We start from the raw sequence: 21,889 nt of genomic DNA, 5'->3' as shown, positions 1-21,889 counted from the left end.
GGTCTTTTAATACACCCCTTCTCTGGATCAAAAGCGGTTCAATGACATGAAAATTAAAGGCTTACAGCACCAGGTAATCCCAGGCAGTCTCCCATCCAAGTACTAACCAAGCCCAGCCCTGCTTAGCTTCCGAGATCAGACGAGGTCGGGCGTGCTCAGGGTGGTATGGCCGTAAGCTGCTGGGCCCAGCACAATGTCTCAATTTATGGATTCAAGTGATTAGGTGGCAAGTACCTGAAGTTACGAAGACAATCCTATAACCATACCTGCATGTTTGCATAATACCCTAACCCAAAGGCTCAGTTTGGCATTTATCCAACAGCACAGGCCCTGGATTGTTGAAGATGGCCTCAGGAAACAGCACAGGGCCTGGTGTGTTGTACATGGCCACAGCAAGCAGCACAGGGCCTGGTTTGGTGAAGATGGCCTCAGCCAGAAGCACAGGGCCTGGTGTGATATGAGTGGCCTGAGCAAGAGCCACAGGCCCTGGTGTGGTGTAAGTGGCCTGAGCAAGAGCCACAGGCCCTGGTGTGGTGTAAGTGGCCTGAGCAAGAGCCACAGGCCCTGGTGTGGTGTAGGTGGCCTCAGCCAGCAGCCACAGGCCCTGGTGTGGTGTAGGTGGCCTCAGCCAGCAGCCACAAGCCCTTGTGTGGTGTAAGTGGCCTCAGCCAGCAGCCACAGGCCCTGGTGTGGTGTAAGTGGCCTCAGCCAGTGCCACAGGCCCTGGTGTGGTGTAAGTGGCCTGAGCAAGAGCCACAGACCATGGTGTGGTGTAATTGGCCTCAATAGCAACTAAGGCCCTGGTGTGGTGTAGGTGGCCTAAGCCAGAAGCCACAGGCCCTGGTGTGGTGTAAGTGGCCTCAGCCAGCAGCCACAGGCCCTGGTGTGGTGTAAGTCGCCTCAGCCAGAAGCCACAGGCACTGGTGTGGTGTAAGTGGCCTCAGCCAGCAGCAAAAGGGCCCTGGTGTGGTGTAAGTCGCCTCAGCCAGCAGCCACAGGCCCTGGTGTGGTGTAGATGGCCTCAGCCAGCAGCCACAGGCCCTGGTGTGGTGTAAGTGGCCTCAGCCAGCAGCCACAGGCCCTGGTGTGGTGTAAGTTGCCTCAGCCAGAAGCACAGGGCCTGGTGTGATATGAGTGGCCTGAGAAAGAGCCACAGGCCCTGGTGTGGTGTAAGTGGCCTGAGCAAGAGCCACAGGCCCTGGTGTGGTGTAATTGGCCTCAATAGCAACTAAGGCCCTGGTTTGGTGTATGTGGCCTCAGCCAGCAAATAAGGCCGTGGTGTGGTGTAGGTGGCATCAGCTAGCAGCACAAGACATTGGAAAACAGCCAAAAGCAATGTCGTTAATGTGCCCTCATTAATGGGCAGCTGCTTTTGGTCTTTTAATACACCCCTTCTCTGGATCAAAAGCGGTTCAATGACATGAAAATGAAAGGCTTACAGCACCAGGTATTCCCAGGCAGTCTCCCATCCAAGTACTAACCAAGCCCAGCCCTGCTTAGCTTCCGAGATCAGACGAGGTCGGGCGTGCTCAGGGTGGTATGTCCGTAAGCTGCTGGCCCCAGCACAATGTCTCAATTTATGGATTCAAGTGATTAGGTGGCAAGTACCTGAAGTTACGAAGACAATCCTATAACCATACCTGCATGTTTGCATAATACCCTAACCCAAAGGCTCAGTTTGGCATTTATCCAACAGCACAGGCCCTGGATTGTTGAAGATGGCGTCAGGAACCAGCACAGGGCCTGGTGTGTTGTACATGGCCACAGCAAGCAGCACAGGGCCTGGTTTGGTGAAGATGGCCTCGGCCAGAAGCACAGGGCCTGGTGTGATATGAGTGGCCTGAGCAAGAGCCACAGGCCCTGGTGTGTTGTAAGTGGCCTCAGCCAGCAGCCACAGGCCCTGGTGTGGTGTAGGTGGCCTCAGCCAGCAGCCACAGGCCCTTGTGTGGTGTAATTGGCCTCAATAGCAACTAAGGCCCTGGTGTGGTGTAGGTGGCCTCAGCCAGCAGCCACAGGCCCTGGTGTGGTGTAAGTGGCCTCAGCCAGTGCCACAGGCCCTGGTGTGGTGTAAGTGGCCTGAGCAAGAGCCACAGACCCTGGTGTGGTGTAATTGGCCTCAATAGCAACTAAGGCCCTGGTGTGGTGTAGGTGGCCTCAGCCAGCAGCCACAGGCCCTGGTGTGGTGTAAGTGGCCTCAGCCAGCAGCCACAGGCCCTGGTGTGGTGTAAGTGGCATCAGCTAGCAGCACAAGACATTGGAAAACAGCCAAAAGCAATGTCGTTAATGTGCCCTCATTTATGGGCAGCTGCTTTTGGTCTTTTAATACACCACTTCTCTGGATCAAAAGCGGTTCAATGACATGAAAATCAAAGGCTTACAGCACCAGGTATTCCCAGGCAGTCTCCCATCCAAGTACTAACCAAGCCCAGCCCTGCTTAGCTTGCGAGAACAGACGAGGTCGGGCGTGCTCAGGGTGGTATGGCCGTAAGCTGCTGGCTCCAGCACAATGTCTCAATTTATGGATTCAAGTGATTAGGTGGCAAGTACCTGAAGTTACGAAGACAATGCTATAACCATACCTGCATGTTTGCATAATACCCTAACCCAAAGGCTCAGTTTGGCATTTATCCAACAGCACAGGCCCTGGATTGTTGAAGATGGCCTCAGGAACCAGCACAGGGCCTGGTGTGTTGTACATGGCCACAGCAAGGAGCACAGGGCCTGGTTTGGTGAAGATGGCCTCGGCCAGAAGCGCAGGGCCTGGTGTGATGTGAGTGGCCTGAGCAAGAGCCACAGGCCTTGGTGTGGTGTAAGTGGCCTCAGCCAGCAGCCACAGGCCCTGGTGTGGTGTAAGTCGCCTCAGCCAGAAGCCACAGGCACTGGTGTGGTGTAAGTGGCCTCAGCCAGCAGCCACAGGCCCTGGTGTGGTGTAGGTGGCCTCAGCCAGCCGCCACAGGGCCTGGTGTGGTGTAGGTGGCCTCAGCCAGCAGCCACAGGCCCTGGTGTGGTGTAAGTGGCCTCAGCCAGCAGCCACAGGCCCTGGTGTGGTGTAAGTGGCCTGAGCAAGAGCCACAGGCCCTGGTGTGGTGTAAGTGGCCTGAGCAAGAGCCACAGACCCTGGTGTGGTGTAATTGGCCTCAATAGCAACTAATGCCCTGGTGTGGTGTAGGTGGCCTCAGCCAGCAGCCACAGGCCCTGGTGTGGTGTAAGTGGCCTCAGCCAGCAGCCACAGGCCCTGGTGTGGTGTAAGTCGCCTCAGCCAGAAGCCACAGGCACTGGTGTGGTGTAAGTGGCCTCAGCCAGCAGCAAAAGGGCCCTGGTGTGGTGTAAGTGGCCTCAGCCAGCAGCCACAGGCCCTGGTGTGGTGTAGGTGGCCTCAGCCAGCAGCCACAGGCCCTTGTGTGGTGTAATTGGCCTCAATAGCAACTAAGGCCCTGGTGTGGTGTAAGTGGCCTCAGCCAGCAGCCACAGGCCCTGGTGTGGTGTAAGTGGCCTCAGCCAGTGCCACAGGCCCTGGTGTGGTGTAAGTGGCCTGAGCAAGAGCCACAGACCCTGGTGTGGTGTAATTGGCCTCAGCCAGCAGCCACAGGCCCTGGTGTGGTGTAAGTCGCCTCAGACAGAAGCCACAGGCACTGGTGTGGTGTAAGTGGCCTCAGCCAGCAGCAAAAGGGCCCTGGTGTGGTGTAAGTCGCCTCAGCCAGCAGCCACAGGCCCTGGTGTGGTGTAGGTGGCCTCAGCCAGCAGCCACAGGCCCTGGTGTGGTGTAAGTGGCCTGAGCAAGAGCCACAGGCCCTGGTGTGGTGTAAGTGGCCTGAGCAAGAGCCACAGACCCTGGTGTGGTGTAATTGGCCTCAATAGCAACTAATGCCCTGGTGTGGTGTAAGTGGCCTCAGCCAGCAGCCACAGGCCCTGGTGTGGTGTAAGTGGCCTGAGCAAGAGCCACAGGCCCTGGTGTGGTGTAAGTGGCCTGAGCAAGAGCCACAGACCCTGGTGTGGTGTAATTGGCCTCAATAGCAACTAATGCCCTGGTGTGGTGTAGGTGGCCTCAGCCAGCAGCCACAGGCCCTGGTGTGGTGAAAGTGGCCTCAGCCAGAGCCACAGTCCCTGATGTGGTGTAAGTGGCCCCAGCCGGTCCCTCAGGCCCTTGTGTGGTGTAGGTTGCATCAGCTAGCAGCACAAGACATTGGAAAAGAGCCAAAAGCAATGTCGTTAATGTGCCCTCATTAATGGGCAGCTGCTTTTGGTCTTTTAATACACCCCTTCTCTGGATCAAAAGCGGTTCAATGACATGAAAATCAAAGGCTTACAGCACCAGGTATTCCCAGGCAGTCTCCCATCCAAGTACTAACCAAGCCCAGCCCTGCTTAGCTTCCGAGATCAGACGAGGTCGGGCGTGCTCAGGGTGGTATGGCCGTAAGCTGCTGGCCCCAGCACAATGTCTCAATTTATGGATTCAGGTGATTAGGTGGCAAGTACCTGAAGTTACGAAGACAATCCTATAACCCTACCTTCATGTTTGCATAATACCCTAACCCAAAGGCTCAGTTTAGCATTTATCCAACAGCACAGGCCCTGGATTGTTGAAGATGGCGTCAGGAACCAGCACAGGGCCTGGTGTGTTGTACATGGCCACAGCTAGCAGCACAGGGCCTGGTTTGGTGAAGATGGCCTCGGCCAGAAGCGCAGGGCCTGGTGTGATGTGAGTGGCCTGAGCAAGAGCCACAGGCCCTGGTGTGGTGTAAGTGGCCTCAGCCAGCAGCCACAGGCCCTGGTTTGGTGTAAGTCGCCACAGCCAGAACCCACAGGCCCTGGTGTGGTGTAACTGGCCTCAGCCAGAGCCACAGCCCCTGATGTGGTGTAAGTGGCCCCAGCCGGTCACTCAGGCCCTGGTGTGGTGTAGGTGGCATCAGCTAGCAGCACAAGACATTGGAAAAGAGCCAAAAGCAATGTGATTAATGTGCCCTTATTAATGGGCAGCTGCTTTTGGTCTTTTAATACACCCCTTCTCTGGATCAAAAGCGGTTCAATGACATGAAAATTAAAGGCTTACAGCACCAGGTAATCCCAGGCAGTCTCCCATCCAAGTACTAACCAAGCCCAGCCCTGCTTAGCTTCCGAGATCAGACGAGGTCGGGCGTGCTCAGGGTGGTATGGCCGTAAGCTGCTGGGCCCAGCACAATGTCTCAATTTATGGATTCAAGTGATTAGGTGGCAAGTACCTGAAGTTACGAAGACAATCCTATAACCATACCTGCATGTTTGCATAATACCCTAACCCAAAGGCTCAGTTTGGCATTTATCCAACAGCACAGGCCCTGGATTGTTGAAGATGGCCTCAGGAAACAGCACAGGGCCTGGTGTGTTGTACATGGCCACAGCAAGCAGCACAGGGCCTGGTTTGGTGAAGATGGCCTCAGCCAGAAGCACAGGGCCTGGTGTGATATGAGTGGCCTGAGCAAGAGCCACAGGCCCTGGTGTGGTGTAAGTGGCCTGAGCAAGAGCCACAGGCCCTGGTGTGGTGTAAGTGGCCTGAGCAAGAGCCACAGGCCCTGGTGTGGTGTAGGTGGCCTCAGCCAGCAGCCACAGGCCCTGGTGTGGTGTAGGTGGCCTCAGCCAGCAGCCACAAGCCCTTTTGTGGTGTAAGTGGCCTCAGCCAGCAGCCACAGGCCCTGGTGTGGTGTAAGTGGCCTCAGCCAGTGCCACAGGCCCTGGTGTGGTGTAAGTGGCCTGAGCAAGAGCCACAGACCATGGTGTGGTGTAATTGGCCTCAATAGCAACTAAGGCCCTGGTGTGGTGTAGGTGGCCTAAGCCAGAAGCCACAGGCCCTGGTGTGGTGTAAGTGGCCTCAGCCAGCAGCCACAGGCCCTGGTGTGGTGTAAGTCGCCTCAGCCAGAAGCCACAGGCACTGGTGTGGTGTAAGTGGCCTCAGCCAGCAGCAAAAGGGCCCTGGTGTGGTGTAAGTCGCCTCAGCCAGCAGCCACAGGCCCTGGTGTGGTGTAGATGGCCTCAGCCAGCAGCCACAGGCCCTGGTGTGGTGTAAGTGGCCTCAGCCAGCAGCCACAGGCCCTGGTGTGGTGTAAGTTGCCTCAGCCAGAAGCACAGGGCCTGGTGTGATATGAGTGGCCTGAGAAAGAGCCACAGGCCCTGGTGTGGTGTAAGTGGCCTGAGCAAGAGCCACAGGCCCTGGTGTGGTGTAATTGGCCTCAATAGCAACTAAGGCCCTGGTTTGGTGTATGTGGCCTCAGCCAGCAAATAAGGCCGTGGTGTGGTGTAGGTGGCATCAGCTAGCAGCACAAGACATTGGAAAACAGCCAAAAGCAATGTCGTTAATGTGCCCTCATTAATGGGCAGCTGCTTTTGGTCTTTTAATACACCCCTTCTCTGGATCAAAAGCGGTTCAATGACATGAAAATGAAAGGCTTACAGCACCAGGTATTCCCAGGCAGTCTCCCATCCAAGTACTAACCAAGCCCAGCCCTGCTTAGCTTCCGAGATCAGACGAGGTCGGGCGTGCTCAGGGTGGTATGTCCGTAAGCTGCTGGCCCCAGCACAATGTCTCAATTTATGGATTCAAGTGATTAGGTGGCAAGTACCTGAAGTTACGAAGACAATCCTATAACCATACCTGCATGTTTGCATAATACCCTAACCCAAAGGCTCAGTTTGGCATTTATCCAACAGCACAGGCCCTGGATTGTTGAAGATGGCGTCAGGAACCAGCACAGGGCCTGGTGTGTTGTACATGGCCACAGCAAGCAGCACAGGGCCTGGTTTGGTGAAGATGGCCTCGGCCAGAAGCACAGGGCCTGGTGTGATATGAGTGGCCTCAGCCAGCAGCCACAGGCCCTGGTGTGGTGTAAGTGGCCTCAGCCAGCAGCCACAGGCCCTGGTGTGGTGTAAGTGGCCTCAGCCAGTGCCACAGGCCCTGGTGTGGTGTAAGTGGCCTGAGCAAGAGCCACAGGCCCTGGTGTGGTGTAAGTGGCCTGAGCAAGAGCCACAGACCCTGGTGTGGTGTAATTGGCCTCAATAGCAACTAATGCCCTGGTGTGGTGTAGGTGGCCTCAGCCAGCAGCCACAGGCCCTGGTGTGGTGTAAGTGGCCTGAGCAAGAGCCACAGGCCCTGGTGTGGTGTAAGTGGCCTGAGCAAGAGCCACAGACCCTGGTGTGGTGTAATTGGCCTCAATAGCAACTAATGCCCTGGTGTGGTGTAGGTGGCCTCAGCCAGCAGCCACAGGCCCTGATGTGGTGTAAGTGGCCCCAGCCGGTCACTCAGGCCCTTGTGTGGTGTAGGTTGCATCAGCTAGCAGCACAAGACATTGGAAAAGAGCCAAAAGCAGTGTCGTTAATGTGCCCTCATTAATGGGCAGCTGCTTTTGGTCTTTTAATACACCCCTTCTCTGGATCAAAAGCGGTTCAATGACATGAAAATCAAAGGCTTACAGCACCAGGTATTCCCAGGCAGTCTCCCATCCAAGTACTAACCAAGGCCAGCCCTGCTTAGCTTCCGAGATCAGACGAGGTCGGGCGTGCTCAGGGTGGTATGGCCATAAGCTGCTGGCCCCAGCACAATGACTCAATTTATGGATTCAAGTGATTAGGTGGCAAGTACCTGAAGTTACGAAGACAATCCTATAACCATACCTGCATGTTTGCATAATACCCTAACCCAAAGGCTCAGTTTAGCATTTATCCAACAGCACAGGCCCTGGATTGTTGAAGATGGCCTCAGGAACCAGCACAGGGCCTGGTGTGTTGTACATGGCCACAGCTAGCAGCACAGGGCCTGGTTTGGTGAAGATGGCCTAGGCCAGAAGAGCAGGGCCTGGTGTGATGTGAGTGGCCTGAGCAAGAGCCACATACCCTGGTGTGGTGTAATTGGCCTCAATAGCAACTAAGGCCCTGGTGTGGTGTAGGTGGCCTCAGCCAGCAGCCACAGGCCCTGGTGTGGTGTAAGTGGCCTCAATAGCAACTAAGGCCCTGGTGTGGTGTAAGTGGCCTGAGCAAGAGCCACATACCCTGGTGTGGTGTAATTGGCCTCAATAGCAACTAAGGCCCCGGTGTGGTGTAGGTGGCCTCAGCCAGGAGCCACAGGCCCTGGTGTGGTGTAAGTGGCCCCAGCCGGTCACTCAGACCCTGGTGTGGTGTAGGTGGCATCAGCTAGCAGCACAAGACATTGGAAAAGAGCCAAAAGCAATGTCGTTAATGTGCCCTCATTAATGGGGAGCTGCTTCTGGTCTTTTAATACACCCCTTCTCTGGATCAAAAGCGGTTCAATGACATGAAAATGAAAGGCTTACAGCACCAGGTATTCCCAGGCAGTCTCCCATCCAAGTACTAACCAAGCCCAGCCCTGCTTAGCTTCCGAGATCAGACGAGGTCAGGCGTGCTCAGGGTGGTATGGCCGTAAGCTGCTGGCCCCAGCACAATGTCTCAATTTATGGATTCAAGTGATTAGGTGGCAAGTACCTGAAGTTACGAAGACAATCCTATAACCATACCTGCATGTTTGCATAATACCCTAACCAAAAGGCTCAGTTTGGCATTTATCCAACAGCACAGGCCCTGGATTGTTGAAGATGGCCTCAAGAACCAGCACAGGACCTGGTGTGTTTTACATGGCCACAGCAAGCAGCACAGGGCCTGGTTTGGTGAAGATGGCCTCAGCAAGCAGCCACAGGCCCTGGTGTGGTGTGAGTGGCCTCAGCCAGCAGCCACAGGCCCTGGTGTGGTCTAAGTGGCCTCAGCCAGTGCCACAGGCCCTGGTGTGGTGTAAGTGGCCTGAGCAAGAGCCACAAGCCCTGGTGTGGTGTAAGTGGCCTCAGCCAGCAGCCACAGGCCCTGGTGTGGTGTAAGTGGCCTGAGCAAGTGCCACAGGCCCTGGTGTGGTGTAAGTGGCCTCAATAGCAAATAAGGCCCTGGTGTGGTGTAAGTGGCCTGAGCAAGAACCACAGGGCCTGGTTTGGTGAAGATGGCCTCGGCCAGAAGCGCAGGGCCTGGTGTGATGTGAGTGGCCTGAGCAAGAGCCACAGGCCCTGGTGTGGTGTAAGTGGCCTCAGCCAGCAGCCACAGGCCCTGGTGTGGTGTAAGTGGCCTCAGCCAGAAGCCACAGGCACTGGTGTGGTGTAAGTGGCCTCAGCCAGCAGCAAAAGGGCCCTGGTGTGGTGTAGGTGGCCTCAGCCAGCAGCCACAGGCCCTGGTGTGGTGTAGGTGGCCTCAGCCAGCAGCCACAAGCCCTTGTGTGGTGTAAGTGGCCTCAGCCAGCAGCCACAGGCCCTGGTGTGGTGTAAGTGGCCTCAGCCAGTGCCACAGGCCCTGGTGTGGTGTAAGTGGCCTGAGCAAGAGCCACAGACCATGGTGTGGTGTAATTGGCCTCAATAGCAACTAAGGCCCTGGTGTGGTGTAAGTGGCCTCAGCCAGCAGCCACAGGCCCTGGTGTGGTGTAAGTGGCCTCAGCCAGCAGCCACAGGCCCTGGTGTGGTGTAAGTGGCCTCAGCCAGAGCCACAGGCCCTTATGTGGTGTAAGTGGCCCCAGCCGTTCACTCAGGCCCTGGTGTGGTGTAGGTGGCATCAGCTAGCAGCACAAGACATTGGAAAACAGCCAAAAGCAATGTCGTTAATGTGCCCTCATTAATGGGCAGCTGCTTTTGGTCTTTTAATACACCCCTTCTCTGGATCAAAAGCGGTTCAATGACATGAAAATCAAAGGCTTACAGCACTAGGTATTCCCAGGCAGTCTCCCATCCAAGTACTAACCAAGCCCAGCCCTGCTCAGCTTCCGAGATCAGACGAGGTCGGGCGTGCTCAGGGTGGTATGGCCGTAAGCTGCTGGCCCCAGCACAATGTCTCAATTTATGGATTCAGGTGATTAGGTGGCAAGTACCTGAAGTTACGAAGACAATCCTATAACCCTACCTTCATGTTTGCATAATACCCTAACCCAAAGGCTCAGTTTAGCATTTATCCAACAGCACAGGCCCTGGATTGTTGAAGATGGCCTCAGGAACCAGCACAGGGCCTGGTGTGTTGTACATGGCCACAGCTAGCAGCACAGGGCCTGGTTTGGTGAAGATGGCCTCGGCCAGAAGCGCAGGGCCTGGTGTGATGTGAGTGGCCTGAGCAAGAGCCACAGGCCCTGGTGTGGTGTAAGTGGCCTCAGCCAGCAGCCACAGGCCCTGGTTTGGTGTAAGTCGCCACAGCCAGAACCCACAGGCCCTGGTGTGGTGTAACTGGCCTCAGCCAGAGCCACAGCCCCTGATGTGGTGTAAGTGGCCCCAGCCGGTCACTCAGGCCCTGGTGTGGTGTAGGTGGCATCAGCTAGCAGCACAAGACATTGGAAAAGAGCCAAAAGCAATGTGATTAATGTGCCCTTATTAATGGGCAGCTGCTTTTGGTCTTTTAATACACCCCTTCTCTGGATCAAAAGCGGTTCAATGACATGAAAATTAAAGGCTTACAGCACCAGGTAATCCCAGGCAGTCTCCCATCCAAGTACTAACCAAGCCCAGCCCTGCTTAGCTTCCGAGATCAGGCGTGCTCAGGGTGGTATGGCCGTAAGCTGCTGGGCCCAGCACAATGTCTCAATTTATGGATTCAAGTGATTAGGTGGCAAGTACCTGAAGTTACGAAGACAATCCTATAACCATACCTGCATGTTTGCATAATACCCTAACCCAAAGGCTCAGTTTGGCATTTATCCAACAGCACAGGCCCTGGATTGTTGAAGATGGCCTCAGGAAACAGCACAGGGCCTGGTGTGTTGTACATGGCCACAGCAAGCAGCACAGGGCCTGGTTTGGTGAAGATGGCCTCAGCCAGAAGCGCAGGGCCTGGTGTGATATGAGTGGCCTGAGCAAGAGCCACAGGCCCTGGTGTGGTGTAAGTGGCCTGAGCAAGAGCCACAGGCCCTGGTGTGGTGTAAGTGGCCTGAGCAAGAGCCACAGGCCCTGGTGTGGTGTAGGTGGCCTCAGCCAGCAGCCACAGGCCCTGGTGTGATGTGAGTGGCCTGAGCAAGAGCCACATACCCTGGTGTGGTGTAATTGGCCTCAATAGCAACTAAGGCCCTGGTGTGGTGTAGGTGGCCTCAGCCAGCAGCCACAGGCCCTGGTGTGGTGTAAGTGGCCTCAATAGCAACTAAGGCCCTGGTGTGGTGTAAGTGGCCTGAGCAAGAGCCACATACCCTGGTGTGGTGTAATTGGCCTCAATAGCAACTAAGGCCCCGGTGTGGTGTAGGTGGCCTCAGCCAGGAGCCACAGGCCCTGGTGTGGTGTAAGTGGCCCCAGCCGGTCACTCAGACCCTGGTGTGGTGTAGGTGGCATCAGCTAGCAGCACAAGACATTGGAAAACAGCCAAAAGCAATGTCGTTAATGTGCCCTCATTAATGGGGAGCTGCTTCTGGTCTTTTAATACACCCCTTCTCTGGATCAAAAGCGGTTCAATGACATGAAAATGAAAGGCTTACAGCACCAGGTATTCCCAGGCAGTCTCCCATCCAAGTACTAACCAAGCCCAGCCCTGCTTAGCTTCCGAGATCAGACGAGGTCAGGCGTGCTCAGGGTGGTATGGCCGTAAGCTGCTAGCCCCAGCACAATGTCTCAATTTATGGATTCAAGTGATTAGGTGGCAAGTACCTGAAGTTACGAAGACAATCCTATAACCATACCTGCATGTTTGCATAATACCCTAACCAAAAGGCTCAGTTTGGCATTTATCCAACAGCACAGGCCCTGGATTGTTGAAGATGGCCTCAAGAACCAGCACAGGACCTGGTGTGTTTTACATGGCCACAGCAAGCAGCACAGGGCCTGGTTTGGTGAAGATGGCCTCAGCAAGCAGCCACAGGCCCTGGTTTGGTGTAAGTGGCCTCAGCTAGCAGCCACAGGCCCTGGTGTGGTGTGAGTGGCCTCAGCCAGCAGCCACAGGCCCTGGTGTGGTCTAAGTGGCCTCAGCCAGTGCCACAGGCCCTGGTGTGGTGTAAGTGGCCTGAGCAAGAGCCACAAGCCCTGGTGTGGTGTAAGTGGCCTCAGCCAGCAGCCACAGGCCCTGGTGTGGTGTAAGTGGCCTGAGCAAGTGCCACAGGCCCTGGTGTGGTGTAAGTGGCCTGAGCAAGTGCCACAGGCCCTGGTGTGGTGTAAGTGGCCTCAATAGCAAATAAGGCCCTGGTGTGGTGTAAGTGGCCTGAGCAAGAACCACAGGGCCTGGTTTGGTGAAGATGGCCTCGGCCAGAAGCGCAGGGCCTGGTGTGATGTGAGTGGCCTGAGCAAGAGCCACAGGCCCTGGTGTGGTGTAAGTGGCCTCAGCCAGCAGCCACAGGCCCTGGTGTGGTGTAAGTGGCCTCAGCCAGAAGCCACAGGCACTGGTGTGGTGTAAGTGGCCTCAGCCAGCAGCAAAAGGGCCCTGGTGTGGTGTAGGTGGCCTCAGCCAGCAGCCACAGGCCCTGGTGTGGTGTAGGTGGCCTCAGCCAGCAGCCACAAGCCCTTGTGTGGTGTAAGTGGCCTCAGCCAGCAGCCACAGGCCCTGGTGTGGTGTAAGTGGCCTCAGCCAGTGCCACAGGCCCTGGTGTGGTGTAAGTGGCCTGAGCAAGAGCCACAGACCATGGTGTGGTGTAATTGGCCTCAATAGCAACTAAGGCCCTGGTGTGGTGTAAGTGGCCTCAGCCAGCAGCCACAGGCCCTGGTGTGGTGTAAGTGGCCTCAGCCAGCAGCCACAGGCCCTGGTGTGGTGTAAGTGGCCTCAGCCAGAGCCACAGGCCCTTATGTGGTGTAAGTGGCCCCAGCCGTTCACTCAGGCCCTGGTGTGGTGTAGGTGGCATCAGCTAGCAGCACAAGACATTGGAAAACAGCCAAAAGCAATGTCGTTAATGTGCCCTCATTAATGGGCAGCTGCTTTTGGTCTTTTAATACACCCCTTCTCTGGATCAAAAGCGGTTCAATGACATGAAAATGAAAGGCTTACAGCACTAGGTATTCCCAGGGAGTCTCCCATCCAAGTACTAACCAAGCCCAGCCCTGCTCAGCTTCCGAGATCAGACGAGGTCGGGCGTGCTCAGGGTGGTATGGCCGTAAGCTGCTGGCCCCAGCACAATGTCTCAATTTATGGATTCAGGTGATTAGGTGGCAAGTACCTGAAGTTACGAAGACAATCCTATAACCCTACCTTCATGTTTGCATAATACCCTAACCCAAAGGCTCAGTTTAGCATTTATCCAACAGCACAGGCCCTGGATTGTTGAAGATGGCCTCAGGAACCAGCACAGGGCCTGGTCTGTTGTACATGGCCACAGTTAGCAGCACAGGGCCTGGTTTGGTGAAGATGGCCTCGGCCAGAAGCGCAGGGCCTGGTGTGATGTGAGTGGCCTGAGCAAGAGCCAAAGGCCCTGGTGTGGTGTAAGTGGCCTCAGCCAGCAGCCACAGGCCCTGGTTTGGTGTAAGTCGCCACAGCCAGAACCCACAGGCCCTGGTGTGGTGTAACTGGCCTCAGCCAGAGCCACAGCCCCTGATGTGGTGTAAGTGGCCCCAGCCGGTCACTCAGGCCCTGGTGTGGTGTAGGTGGCATCAGCTAGCAGCACAAGACATTGGAAAAGAGCCAAAAGCAATGTGATTAATGTGCCCTTATTAATGGGCAGCTGCTTTTGGTCTTTTAATACACCCCTTCTCTGGATCAAAAGCGGTTCAATGACATGAAAATTAAAGGCTTACAGCACCAGGTAATCCCAGGCAGTCTCCCATCCAAGTACTAACCAAGCCCAGCCCTGCTTAGCTTCCGAGATCAGACGAGGTCGGGCATGCTCAGGGTGGTATGGCCGTAAGCTGCTGGGCCCAGCACAATGTCTCAATTTATGGATTCAAGTGATTAGGTGGCAAGTACCTGAAGTTACGAAGACAATCCTATAACCATACCTGCATGTTTGCATAATACCCTAACCCAAAGGCTCAGTTTGGCATTTATCCAACAGCACAGGCCCTGGATTGTTGAAGATGGCCTCAGGAAACAGCACAGGGCCTGGTGTGTTGTACATGGCCACAGCAAGCAGCACAGGGCCTGGTTTGGTGAAGATGGCCTCAGCCAGAAGCGCAGGGCCTGGTGTGATATGAGTGGCCTGAGCAAGAGCCACAGGCCCTGGTGTGGTGTAAGTGGCCTGAGCAAGAGCCACAGGCCCTGGTGTGGTGTAAGTGGCCTGAGCAAGAGCCACAGGCCCTGGTGTGGTGTAGGTGGCCTCAGCCAGCAGCCACAGGCCCTGGTGTGGTGTAGGTGGCCTCAGCCAGCAGCCACAAGCCCTTGTGTGGTGTAAGTGGCCTCAGCCAGCAGCCACAGGCCCTGGTGTGGTGTAAGTGGCCTCAGCCAGTGCCACAGGCCCTGGTGTGGTGTAAGTGGCCTGAGCAAGAGCCACAGACCATGGTGTGGTGTAATTGGCCTCAATAGCAACTAAGGCCCTGGTGTGGTGTAGGTGGCCTAAGCCAGAAGCCACAGGCCCTGGTGTGGTGTAAGTGGCCTCAGCCAGCAGCCACAGGCCCTGGTGTGGTGTAAGTCGCCTCAGCCAGAAGCCACAGGCACTGGTGTGGTGTAAGTGGCCTCAGCCAGCAGCAAAAGGGCCCTGGTGTGGTGTAAGTCGCCTCAGCCAGCAGCCACAGGCCCTGGTGTAGTGTAGATGGCCTCAGCCAGCAGCCACAGGCCCTGGTGTGGTGTAAGTGGCCTCAGCCAGCAGCCACAGGCCCTGGTGTGGTCTAAGTTGCCTCAGCCAGAAGCACAGGGCCTGGTGTGATATGAGTGGCCTGAGAAAGAGCCACAGGCCCTGGTGTGGTGTAAGTGGCCTGAGCAAGAGCCACAGGCCCTGGTGTGGTGTAAGTGGCCTGAGCAAGAGCCACAGGCCCTGGTGTGGTGTAATTGGCCTCAATAGCAACTAAGGCCCTGGTTTGGTGTATGTGGCCTCAGCCAGCAAATAAGGCCGTGGTGTGGTGTAGGTGGCATCAGCTAGCAGCACAAGACATTGGAAAACAGCCAAAAGCAATGTCGTTAATGTGCCCTCATTAATGGGCAGCTGCTTTTGGTCTTTTAATACACCCCTTCTCTGGATCAAAAGCGGTTCAATGACATGAAAATGAAAGGCTTACAGCACCAGGTATTCCCAGGCAGTCTCCCATCCAAGTACTAACCAAGCCCAGCCCTGCTTAGCTTCCGAGATCAGACGAGGTCGGGCGTGCTCAGGGTGGTATGGCCGTAAGCTGCTGGCTCCAGCACAATGTCTCAATTTATGGATTCAAGTGATTAGGTGGCAAGTACCTGAAGTTACGAAGACAATGCTATAACCATACCTGCATGTTTGCATAATACCCTAACCCAAAGGCTCAGTTTGGCATTTATCCAACAGCACAGGCCCTGGATTGTTGAAGATGGCCTCAGGAACCAGCACAGGGCCTGGTGTGTTGTACATGGCCACAGCAAGGAGCACAGGGCCTGGTTTGGTGAAGATGGCCTCGGCCAGAAGCGCAGGGCCTGGTGTGATGTGAGTGGCCTGAGCAAGAGCCACAGGCCTTGGTGTGGTGTAAGTGGCCTCAGCCAGCAGCCACAGGCCCTGGTGTGGTGTAAGTCGCCTCAGCCAGAAGCCACAGGCACTGGTGTGGTGTAAGTGGCCTCAGCCAGCAGCCACAGGCCCTGGTGTGGTGTAGGTGGCCTCAGCCAGCCGCCACAGGGCCTGGTGTGGTGTAGGTGGCCTCAGCCAGCAGCCACAGGCCCTGGTGTGGTGTAAGTGGCCTCAGCCAGCAGCCACAGGCCCTGGTGTGGTGTAAGTGGCCTGAGCAAGAGCCACAGGCCCTGGTGTGGTGTAAGTGGCCTGAGCAAGAGCCACAGACCCTGGTGTGGTGTAATTGGCCTCAATAGCAACTAATGCCCTGGTGTGGTGTAGGTGGCCTCAGCCAGCAGCCACAGGCCCTGGTGTGGTGTAAGTGGCCTCAGCCAGCAGCCACAGGCCCTGGTGTGGTGTAAGTCGCCTCAGCCAGAAGCCACAGGCACTGGTGTGGTGTAAGTGGCCTCAGCCAGCAGCAAAAGGGCCCTGGTGTGGTGTAAGTGGCCTCAGCCAGCAGCCACAGGCCCTGGTGTGGTGTAGGTGGCCTCAGCCAGCAGCCACAGGCCCTTGTGTGGTGTAATTGGCCTCAATAGCAACTAAGGCCCTGGTGTGGTGTAGGTGGCCTAAGCCAGCAGCCACAGGCCCTGGTGTGGTGTAAGTGGCCTCAGCCAGTGCCACAGGCCCTGGTGTGGTGTAAGTGGCCTGAGCAAGAGCCACAGGCCCTGGTGTGGTGTAAGTGGCCTCAGCCAGCAGCCACAGGCCCTGGTGTGGTGTAAGTGGCCTCAGCCAGCAGCCACAGGCCCTGGTGTGGTGTAAGTGGCCTCAGCCAGTGCCACAGGCCCTGGTGTGGTGTAAGTGGCCTGAGCAAGAGCCACAGGCCCTGGTGTGGTGTAAGTGGCCTCAGCCAGTGCCACAGGCCCTGGTGTGGTGTAAGTGGCCTGAGCAAGAGCCACAGGCCCTGGTGTGGTGTAAGTGGCCTGAGCAAGAGCCACAGACCCTGGTGTGGTGTAATTGGGCTCAATAGCAACTAATGCCCTGGTGTGGTGTAGGTGGCCTCAGCCAGCAGCCACAGGCCCTGGTGTGGTGTAAGTGGCCTGAGCAAGAGCCACAGGCCCTGGTGTGGTGTAAGTGGCCTGAGCAAGAGCCACAGACCCTGGTGTGGTGAAAGTGGCCTCAGGCAGAGCCACAGGCCCTGATGTGGTGTAGGTGGCCCCAGCCGGTCCCTCAGGCCCTTGTGTGGTGTAGGTTGCATCAGCTAGCAGCACAAGACATTGGAAAAGAGCCAAAAGCAATGTCGTTAATGTGCCCTCATTAATGGGCAGCTGCTTTTGGTCTTTTAATACACCCCTTCTCTGGATCAAAAGCGGTTCAATGACATGAAAATGAAAGGCTTACAGCACCAGGTATTCCCAGGCAGTCTCCCATCCAAGTACTAACCAAGCCCAGCCCTGCTTAGCTTCCGAGATCAGACGAGGTCGGGCGTGCTCAGGGTGGTATGGCCGTAAGCTGCTGGCTCCAGCAAAATGTCTCAATTTATGGATTCAAGTGATTAGGTGGCAAGTACCTGAAGTTACGAAGACAATGCTATAACCATACCTGCATGTTTGCATAATACCCTAACCCAAAGGCTCAGTTTGGCATTTATCCAACAGCACAGGCCCTGGATTGTTGAAGATGGCCTCAGGAACCAGCACAGGGCCTGGTGTGTTGTACATGGCCACAGCAAGGAGCACAGGGCCTGGTTTGGTGAAGATGGCCTCGGCCAGAAGCGCAGGGCCTGGTGTGATGTGAGTGGCCTGAGCAAGAGCCACAGGCCTTGGTGTGGTGTAAGTGGCCTCAGCCAGCAGCCACAGGCCCTGGTGTGGTGTAAGTCGCCTCAGCCAGAAGCCACAGGCACTGGTGTGGTGTAAGTGGCCTCAGCCAGCAGCCACAGGCCCTGGTGTGGTGTAGGTGGCCTCAGCCAGCCGCCACAGGGCCTGGTGTGGTGTAGGTGGCCTCAGCCAGCAGCCACAGGCCCTGGTGTGGTGTAAGTGGCCTCAGCCAGCAGCCACAGGCCCTGGTGTGGTGTAAGTGGCCTGAGCAAGAGCCACAGGCCCTGGTGTGGTGTAAGTGGCCTGAGCAAGAGCCACAGACCCTGGTGTGGTGTAAGTGACCTGAGCAAGAGCCACAGACCATGGTGTGGTGTAATTGGCCTCAATAGCAACTAAGGCCCTGGTGTGGTGTAGGTGGCCTAAGCCAGAAGCCACAGGCCCTGGTGTGGTGTAAGTGGCCTCAGCCAGCAGCCACAGGCCCTGGTGTGGTGTAAGTCGCCTCAGCCAGAAGCCACAGGCACTGGTGTGGTGTAAGTGGCCTCAGCCAGCAGCAAAAGGGCCCTGGTGTGGTGTAAGTCGCCTCAGCCAGCAGCCACAGGCCCTGGTGTGGTGTAGATGGCCTCAGCCAGCAGCCACAGGCCCTGGTGTGGTGTAAGTGGCCTCAGCCAGCAGCCACAGGCCCTGGTGTGGTCTAAGTTGCCTCAGCCAGAAGCACAGGGCCTGGTGTGATATGAGTGGCCTGAGAAAGAGCCACAGGCCCTGGTGTGGTGTAAGTGGCCTGAGCAAGAGCCACAGGCCCTGGTGTGGTGTAAGTGGCCTGAGCAAGAGCCACAGGCCCTGGTGTGGTGTAATTGGCCTCAATAGCAACTAAGGCCCTGGTTTGGTGTATGTGGCCTCAGCCAGCAAATAAGGCCGTGGTGTGGTGTAGGTGGCATCAGCTAGCAGCACAAGACATTGGAAAACAGCCAAAAGCAATGTCGTTAATGTGCCCTCATTAATGGGCAGCTGCTTTTGGTCTTTTAATACACCCCTTCTCTGGATCAAAAGCGGTTCAATGACATGAAAATGAAAGGCTTACAGCACCAGGTATTCCCAGGCAGTCTCCCATCCAAGTACTAACCAAGCCCAGCCCTGCTTAGCTTCCGAGATCAGACGAGGTCGGGCGTGCTCAGGGTGGTATGGCCGTAAGCTGCTGGCCCCAGCACAATGTCTCAATTTATGGATTCAAGTGATTAGGTGGCAAGTACCTGAAGTTACGAAGACAATCCTATAACCATACCTGCATGTTTGCATAATACCCTAACCCAAAGGCTCAGTTTGGCATTTATCCAACAGCACAGGCCCTGGATTGTTGAAGATGGCGTCAGGAACCAGCACAGGGCCTGGTGTGTTGTACATGGCCACAGCAAGCAGCACAGGGCCTGGTTTGGTGAAGATGGCCTCGGCCAGAAGCACAGGGCCTGGTGTGATATGAGTGGCCTGAGCAAGAGCCACAGGCCCTGGTGTGTTGTAAGTGGCCTCAGCCAGCAGCCACAGGCCCTGGTGTGGTGTAGGTGGCCTCAGCCAGCAGCCACAGGCCCTTGTGTGGTGTAATTGGCCTCAATAGCAACTAAGGCCCTGGTGTGGTGTAGGTGGCCTCAGCCAGCAGCCACAGGCCCTGGTGTGGTGTAAGTGGCCTGAGCAAGAGCCATAGGCCCTGGTGTGGTGTAAGTGGCCTGAGCAAGAGCCACAGACCCTGGTGTGGTGTAATTGGCCTCAATAGCAACTAATGCCCTGATGTGGTGTAGGTGGCCTCAGCCAGCAGCCACAGGCCCTGATGTGGTGTAAGTGGCCCCAGCCGGTCACTCAGGCCCTTGTGTGGTGTAGGTTGCATCAGCTAGCAGCACAAGACATTGGAAAAGAGCCAAAAGCAGTGTCGTTAATGTGCCCTCATTAATGGGCAGCTGCTTTTGGTCTTTTAATACACCCCTTCTCTGGATCAAAAGCGGTTCAATGACATGAAAATCAAAGGCTTACAGCACCAGGTATTCCCAGGCAGTCTCCCATCCAAGTACTAACCAAGCCCAGCCCTGCTTAGCTTCCGAGATCAGACGAGGTCGGGCGTGCTCAGGGTGGTATGGCCATAAGCTGCTGGCCCCAGCACAATGACTCAATTTATGGATTCAAGTGATTAGGTGGCAAGTACCTGAAGTTACGAAGACAATCCTATAACCATACCTGCATGTTTGCATAATACCCTAACCCAAAGGCTCAGTTTAGCATTTATCCAACAGCACAGGCCCTGGATTGTTGAAGATGGCCTCAGGAACCAGCACAGGGCCTGGTGTGTTGTACATGGCCACAGCTAGCAGCACAGGGCCTGGTTTGGTGAAGATGGCCTAGGCCAGAAGAGCAGGGCCTGGTGTGATGTGAGTGGCCTGAGCAAGAGCCACATACCCTGGTGTGGTGTAATTGGCCTCAATAGCAACTAAGGCCCTGGTGTGGTGTAGGTGGCCTCAGCCAGCAGCCACAGGCCCTGGTGTGGTGTAAGTGGCCTCAATAGCAACTAAGGCCCTGGTGTGGTGTAAGTGGCCTGAGCAAGAGCCACATACCCTGGTGTGGTGTAATTGGCCTCAATAGCAACTAAGGCCCCGGTGTGGTGTAGGTGGCCTCAGCCAGGAGCCACAGGCCCTGGTGTGGTGTAAGTGGCCCCAGCCGGTCACTCAGACCCTGGTGTGGTGTAGGTGGCATCAGCTAGCAGCACAAGACATTGGAAAACAGCCAAAAGCAATGTCGTTAATGTGCCCTCATTAATGGGGAGCTGCTTCTGGTCTTTTAATACACCCCTTCTCTGGATCAAAAGCGGTTCAATGACATGAAAGGCTTACAGCACCAGGTATTCCCAGGCAGTCTCCCATCCAAGTACTAACCAAGCCCAGCCCTGCTTAGCTTCCGAGATCAGACGAGGTCAGGCGTGCTCAGGGTGGTATGGCCGTAAGCTGCTGGCCCCAGCACAATGTCTAAATTTATGGATTCAAGTGATTAGGTGGCAAGTACCTGAAGTTACGAAGACAATCCTATAACCATACCTGCATGTTTGCATAATACCCTAACCAAAAGGCTCAGTTTGGCATTTATCCAACAGCACAGGCCCTGGATTGTTGAAGATGGCCTCAAGAACCAGCACAGGACCTGGTGTGTTTTACATGGCCACAGCAAGCAGCACAGGGCCTGGTTTGGTGAAGATGGCCTCAGCAAGCAGCCACAGGCCCTGGTTTGGTGTAAGTGGCCTCAGCTAGCAGCCACAGGCCCTGGTGTGGTGTGAGTGGCCTCAGCCAGCAGCCACAGGCCCTGGTGTGGTCTAAGTGGCCTCAGCCAGTGCCACAGGCCCTGGTGTGGTGTAAGTGGCCTGAGCAAGAGCCACAAGCCCTGGTGTGGTGTAAGTGGCCTCAGCCAGCAGCCACAGGCCCTGGTGTGGTGTAAGTGGCCTGAGCAAGTGCCACAGGCCCTGGTGTGGTGTAAGTGGCCTGAGCAAGTGCCACAGGCCCTGGTGTGGTGTAAGTGGCCTCAATAGCAAATAAGGCCCTGGTGTGGTGTAAGTGGCCTGAGCAAGAACCACAGGGCCTGGTTTGGTGAAGATGGCCTCGGCCAGAAGCGCAGGGCCTGGTGTGATGTGAGTGGCCTGAGCAAGAGCCACAGGCCCTGGTGTGGTGTAAGTGGCCTCAGCCAGCAGCCACAGGCCCTGGTGTGGTGTAAGTGGCCTCAGCCAGAAGCCACAGGCACTGGTGTGGTGTAAGTGGCCTCAGCCAACAGCAAAAGGGCCCTGGTGTGGTGTAGGTGGCCTCAGCCAGCAGCCACAGGCCCTGGTGTGGTGTAAGTGGCCTCAATAGCAACTAAGGCCCTGGTGTGGTGTAATTGGCTTCAGCCAGCAGCCACAGGCTCTGGTGTGGTGTAACTGGCCTCAGCCAGCAGCCACAGGCCCTGATGTGGTGTAAGTGGCCCCAGCCGGTCACTCAGGCCCTGGTGTGGTGTAGGTGGCATCAGCCAGCAGCCACAGGCCCTGGTGTGGTGTAAGTCGCCTCAGCCAGAAGCCACAGGCACTGGTGTGGTGTAAGTGGCCTCAGCCAGCAGCAAAAGGGCCCTGGTGTGGTGTAAGTCGCCTCAGCCAGCAGCCACAGGCCCTGGTGTGGTGTAGGTGGCCTCAGCCAGCAGCCACAGGCCCTGGTGTGGTGTAAGTGGCCTCAGCCAGCAGCCACAGGCCCTGGTGTGGTGTAAGTGGCCTCAGCCAGCAGCCACAGGCCCTGGTGTGGTGTAAGTGGCCTCAGCCAGTGCCACAGGCCCTGGTGTGGTGTAAGTGGCCTGAGCAAGAGCCACAGACCCTGGTGTGGTGTAATTGGCCTCAGCCAGCAGCCACAGGCCCTGGTGTGGTGTAAGTCGCCTCAGACAGAAGCCACAGGCACTGGTGTGGTGTAAGTGGCCTCAGCCAGCAGCAAAAGGGCCCTGGTGTGGTGTAAGTCGCCTCAGCCAGCAGCCACAGGCC

At 56.3% G+C, this 21,889-nt stretch overlaps 10 non-coding genes and 8 pseudogenes across 10 annotated transcripts; all 18 read right to left on the bottom strand.

Annotated features, from left to right (window-relative positions):
• Window positions 1-58: 58 nt before the first annotated feature.
• LOC146580842 (5S ribosomal RNA) lies at window positions 59-177 on the bottom strand (annotated as a pseudogene).
• Window positions 178-1,432: 1,255 nt separating this feature from the next.
• On the bottom strand, window positions 1,433-1,551 carry LOC146580841 (5S ribosomal RNA; annotated as a pseudogene).
• An 820-nt stretch (window positions 1,552-2,371) lies between these two features.
• LOC146580840 (5S ribosomal RNA) lies at window positions 2,372-2,490 on the bottom strand (annotated as a pseudogene).
• A 1,810-nt stretch (window positions 2,491-4,300) lies between these two features.
• LOC146580839 (5S ribosomal RNA) lies at window positions 4,301-4,419 on the bottom strand. Its single transcript, XR_014891740.1, has one exon. It is a non-coding gene; the product is annotated as a 5S ribosomal RNA (ribosomal RNA).
• Window positions 4,420-5,043: 624 nt separating this feature from the next.
• On the bottom strand, window positions 5,044-5,162 carry LOC146580838 (5S ribosomal RNA; annotated as a pseudogene).
• A 1,255-nt stretch (window positions 5,163-6,417) lies between these two features.
• LOC146580837 (5S ribosomal RNA) lies at window positions 6,418-6,536 on the bottom strand (annotated as a pseudogene).
• Window positions 6,537-7,433: 897 nt separating this feature from the next.
• Window positions 7,434-7,552, bottom strand: LOC146580836 (5S ribosomal RNA; annotated as a pseudogene).
• Window positions 7,553-8,290: 738 nt separating this feature from the next.
• LOC146580835 (5S ribosomal RNA) lies at window positions 8,291-8,409 on the bottom strand. Its single transcript, XR_014891976.1, has one exon. It is a non-coding gene; the product is annotated as a 5S ribosomal RNA (ribosomal RNA).
• Window positions 8,410-9,704: 1,295 nt separating this feature from the next.
• On the bottom strand, window positions 9,705-9,823 carry LOC146580834 (5S ribosomal RNA). Its single transcript, XR_014892023.1, has one exon. It is a non-coding gene; the product is annotated as a 5S ribosomal RNA (ribosomal RNA).
• Window positions 9,824-10,447: 624 nt separating this feature from the next.
• LOC146580833 (5S ribosomal RNA) lies at window positions 10,448-10,556 on the bottom strand (annotated as a pseudogene).
• An 895-nt stretch (window positions 10,557-11,451) lies between these two features.
• LOC146580832 (5S ribosomal RNA) lies at window positions 11,452-11,570 on the bottom strand. The gene has a single exon (XR_014891975.1). It is a non-coding gene; the product is annotated as a 5S ribosomal RNA (ribosomal RNA).
• Window positions 11,571-12,944: 1,374 nt separating this feature from the next.
• Window positions 12,945-13,063, bottom strand: LOC146580831 (5S ribosomal RNA). The gene has a single exon (XR_014892017.1). It is a non-coding gene; the product is annotated as a 5S ribosomal RNA (ribosomal RNA).
• A 624-nt stretch (window positions 13,064-13,687) lies between these two features.
• On the bottom strand, window positions 13,688-13,806 carry LOC146580830 (5S ribosomal RNA; annotated as a pseudogene).
• A 1,294-nt stretch (window positions 13,807-15,100) lies between these two features.
• Window positions 15,101-15,219, bottom strand: LOC146580829 (5S ribosomal RNA). Its single transcript, XR_014891739.1, has one exon. It is a non-coding gene; the product is annotated as a 5S ribosomal RNA (ribosomal RNA).
• A 1,728-nt stretch (window positions 15,220-16,947) lies between these two features.
• Window positions 16,948-17,066, bottom strand: LOC146580828 (5S ribosomal RNA). Its single transcript, XR_014891738.1, has one exon. It is a non-coding gene; the product is annotated as a 5S ribosomal RNA (ribosomal RNA).
• A 1,375-nt stretch (window positions 17,067-18,441) lies between these two features.
• LOC146580827 (5S ribosomal RNA) lies at window positions 18,442-18,560 on the bottom strand. Its single transcript, XR_014891737.1, has one exon. It is a non-coding gene; the product is annotated as a 5S ribosomal RNA (ribosomal RNA).
• An 819-nt stretch (window positions 18,561-19,379) lies between these two features.
• LOC146580826 (5S ribosomal RNA) lies at window positions 19,380-19,498 on the bottom strand. Its single transcript, XR_014891913.1, has one exon. It is a non-coding gene; the product is annotated as a 5S ribosomal RNA (ribosomal RNA).
• A 732-nt stretch (window positions 19,499-20,230) lies between these two features.
• Window positions 20,231-20,349, bottom strand: LOC146580825 (5S ribosomal RNA). The gene has a single exon (XR_014891974.1). It is a non-coding gene; the product is annotated as a 5S ribosomal RNA (ribosomal RNA).
• Between the last annotated feature and the right edge of the window lie 1,540 nt (window positions 20,350-21,889).

The sequence above is a fragment of the Mchenga conophoros genome, linkage group LG3 (genome assembly GCF_057382185.1).
Source record: "Mchenga conophoros isolate Kocher_MC1m ecotype Shallow Benthic linkage group LG3, M_conophoros_male_GT1.1, whole genome shotgun sequence".
NCBI classification, from domain to species: Eukaryota; Metazoa; Chordata; class Actinopteri; order Cichliformes; family Cichlidae; genus Mchenga; species Mchenga conophoros.
Note: the sequence above shows the minus strand (reverse complement) of the source record. Positions and strands in the feature narration are given on the sequence as shown.